Raw genomic sequence first — 4,385 nt, 5'->3', positions numbered from 1 at the left:
ATAAAAAAACTAATAAATTTAACAGCAAGAGTCCTGAGGCTACTGCCCGGGTGGTTTAGCTCGGCACCTAGATAAGTCTATTTCCCTCTGCTTATTTTTGCCCTGTGTTAACAAGCATGTTGAACTGACCCTTGGCTGAAACTCCTGAGTTCTACATGGCTTGTGGAAAAGTGCTCCAGCCCAGCCTGCCAAAGCTCTCTGTGCTGGACTGGGTCTCAATCCCAGCTAACAGTAAAATGTAAGTTTGCCTTTGTTCTTTATAAATGTACATCTTTGTAAATACATAAGAAAAAGAAGAGGCTGAGCTAAGACAAAATTTATGCTTTCCTGGGTCCGAGGCCAAAATAACATCTAACACCGTTAATGGTCCATGCTTAGTACAGGCTTCAGGTACTGTTGCCATGCTTTGTCTCATTTGGTTTAAAAGCCAGTGTCTTAAGTTAAATTAGAATCCTTAAACTTAATTAATTGGCTGCCACATTTTTTTACCCTGTCCTGGAGAAGGGGAACTCTTCCCAAGAAGACGTGCCTTGCATAACCCTCACTGTCACCTTAGGAATACAGTATATCAGGATTGCTGTGGATATTGTCCCCATTACTGAACCTCAATTTCCACTAAAGAACCCAGCCTGGGCTTATGAGGGCATGGACATTGATAAAGATATGTCTCTACTTAGAGGACTCAGAGATGTTTTAACTGCTTTAAACTCCCATAAGGTCTCTGAATCCCTGTCCTCAGGGTCAGGACAATGAGATGGGTCATAAAAATCTAAAGATAAAAGCAGTTGAGGCCAAAGACATCCTTTGAAGGAAGAGCACACATCGGTGGTCTCACAGCTATGAATCCATTGACCCTACCTCTGGCTTCATCCCTCATTAGCCCTGGACGTGTGGACTTGAGTCTTCATTCTTCTTCATGAACTCAGCAATTTCTGAATTTCTGATCATGCTGAAACCTCCTCTCAGAACCTCAGGGCTCTAGAAATGTCTTTAGGTTCAGAGGTGTTACTTTGGATGTAGTCCCAGGTGACCTGCTTTACCCAAACATTGGTTGCTATTCTGTTCTTTAATAAGAGCACAGAACTGAGGAAAGCTCTTGAGATTTTTGCAGCATCTCTGTCTCAAACTTTTCAGTTCAGCCCTTTTATGGCCCTTAGAGACACAAAATGTTCCTTAACTTCCAGATAATTACCCTCTGGTTAGGGAGAAACTGGAACAAGTCTCATAATTTTTTGAGCTAAGACCTGCCCTGTTGACAAGGTGGGTATGAGGATCAAAGAAGAAAGCGTAAACTACATGTGCAATAAATTCACACACATTCTGCACACAAGGAATATTACATAAAATGTATCCTCCATTAGAGGATGCATTAATGAGATCCTCAGTCCGAAAACAAGGTACAAAAAATTAATTAGCAGAAACCTTACTTGAGTTCTAGATTTAAACTAAAAACAATTACTTAAGCAGTGCACTGTCTTGATCTCCTTTATATATCATTAAAGATGGTATTTCAGCTACTTTTTTATGTGTTTGCCCTGTTTTCACTTACACAAAATGTCCCTTTCGACCAGAACTCTGGACTACTCTTCTAGCCTAAGAGAGCACTCTACACTTAATAGGTCTCAGAGATGGCACTGAAATGGGCCCTCTGCCTGTCCCTAGAGCCTTCTTGGACTTTACCATCAGCCTTTCTCTATAAGTACCCTATCGTCAATATAAAATTTAAGTCTTGTAGCTGATACATTGCAGATTTAACTCATGCTTAGCTTTCCACACCCCTCCTCCTCATGCTTACCCCTACCCAGCCTCACTTGTCTCATTTGTGTACATGTCAATCTGGATCTTAACATCATTGGAAAACCAGAAACTATATGTTTCCTTCATCTTGAGGAGGCCTCCAGCATTGTCTAGTTCAATGCTATGCACACAACAAATCCAAATACACGTTTTGAAATAAAAAATTGATTAATACACTAAACTTCTCTCAAAAAATATATATATATATATATATTTCAATATATATATATCCTCGGGAGCTGGACATGACCAGCAAGGACAGTGGGACTCTGGGGTTTGGATGGATATGAAGTGTGAAACGGTCACCAGAGAAATGGGGTTACAAGAGACACTTGCCAAAAATTGGAAAGTTGTTAATATGGGCCCAATCTCTCCCAGAGGCACCGCTGGGAACCTGGGGATTACAGACCATTAAGCCTCACCTCGGTATCAGGAAAACAGATGAAGAGTTTAAAGACAGAATAGTACAACACAGATAAGGTGGATGTGACACTAGGTCTCAGCATGGCTTTCCCTAGGGAGCCTGAGCCTCTATAACCAGGCTGAGTTCTTTGATAAGGAGAACGAAGGAACAGACTGTTCAACAAGGTTGTACGAGGATCAGATTTGCTCATGTTTTCAGCCAGTTTGGGTGGGGAGTAGAACACAGACACTCTAGGAAGAAGAGATAGAAGAGTTTGCATGGGATCCTGCCTGGATTCAAACGTCTTTTTAGCAGCAAACAAATGTGATTAACCTGGGTGGCACAGCAGCGAGCTGGAAAGTCCTAAGGAGTCACTTCCAGCCAGGTTATCTATAGTGGGTGTTTCTGTTCGTGAATCCTACATTCCTACTGATTGCATTTAAAAAAAATCAGATATGGATTCTTTTGAAATAGGAACAAATAGTCCAATGAAGTATACTTAACTATTGACCACAGGGTGCTAGAGAGTTATTATACCCAAATGCCTGTTAGCTCTTTCTTCCTTGATAGATTACCAGCACCTACAACACCTAAGACCAATGCTAAATTACACTAAATTACAGACCCTCCCGAACCTACTCCCCTGCCTATGCTTCCTGTTTCTAAAATAAAGAGCACCACTGTCCTCCCAGTCACAAAGGTGTGAAACATGGGAGCCATCTTTAACAACTCTCTTTTGCCAGTTCTATCCCAGTAACATCCTTCTTCTCCATCCCCATTACCACTGCCCTAGGTCAGACTTCATCAGGTCTCACTGGATTAAAATGATAGCTTCCTAGCTGTTCTTCTGCCTCCTGATATTTCCCTTCAATCTCCCTCTATACACTTCTTCCAGATCAATCTTCAAAAAGCACATCTGTCATTGTGTCACAACACACTCCTCAAAACCTTCAGAGTCTCCCCATTGTCTTAACAAAATCTAAACTTTGTAACATGGAATTCAAGAGTGGCATAATCTGGGCCCAACATATCTATTTAATATTCTGTTATTCCCCTGTATTTTCACTTTCCTTCAAATAAATTTAACTTTAATTAAAATAATATCTACTATTTATTGAATATAGGCCTGGTTTTCTCCCTCCCTCTCTCTCTCTCTTTCAACCACTCTATGCGATGCCTTATGATTGATCCCCATGGGACATATGAGGAAACTGAAGTCCGAACAGATAAAATAACCTGCTAAAGACTGTCTGATTGGTAGGTGGCAGAGCCAGGTCACTACCTCCAAAGCCCAGGTTTGGGGTTCTGCCTGTCCCCCATAGAACTTACCCCTTTTCTGGGAGCACCTGCACTGCCCCCTCTTCCTCATGAATATGAAATGTTTATATTCCTCTTGGCTGATGCTTTTACTTCCTTGAAGTTTTTTGTTGCACAACCTGGAACTAGGAGTTTTTCAGCTTCAATTTTCTATAAAGGATTTGACCCATTAGAACAGATCACTCCTAATGATTGCTTTGTCATTTATTTCTAATTCCATTTATCTGAACTGGGAGTTGTTCTTGCAGAGTAGAACAATTTTTCCTTCTCTTTTGCTAAGCAATAAAGAAATAATTGGATAAATGACATGTATTCACTTAAGGTAAGTCAGGTTGGTGTGTGAAATCTCATCTGAATCATCCCTTCTCCATGGCCTGATTTTCACAGAGAACTGAGAAGCATGTAAAGAGTTGGAAGAGTTGGGCAGAAGGCACAGTCTGAAGGCACAGAGGAAAGAAGATGTGATGCTGTAAGTTCTTAAGATTGTCAGGAGATTCATGACCTGCTAATGTTGAAGCTAAATTAGTGCTCTTGTCAAGCTTAACTAATATTAGCTGATTATTTTCATAAGTCCAATTCTAGCACCTCTAGGCACATTGACCAGGTTTTTAAAACAAAGAGATAATCCCCTCACTGTTCTTTGCAGACTACCACACTGACATAAAAATGCTTATGTAGGGGCTTCCCTGGTGGCGCAGTGGTTGAGAGTCCGCCTGCCGATGCAGGGGACGCGGGTTCGTGCCCCAGTCCGGGAAGATCCCATATGCCGCGGAGAGGCTGGGCCCGTGAGCCATGGCCGCTGAGCCTGCGCGTCCGGAGCCTGTGCTCCGCAACGGGAGAGGTCACAACAGTGAGAGGCCCGTGTACC

The sequence above is a fragment of the Physeter macrocephalus genome, chromosome 9, assembly GCF_002837175.3.
Source record: "Physeter macrocephalus isolate SW-GA chromosome 9, ASM283717v5, whole genome shotgun sequence".
Lineage (NCBI taxonomy): Eukaryota > Metazoa > Chordata > Mammalia > Artiodactyla > Physeteridae > Physeter > Physeter macrocephalus.
This window is presented reverse-complemented; position numbering follows the sequence as displayed.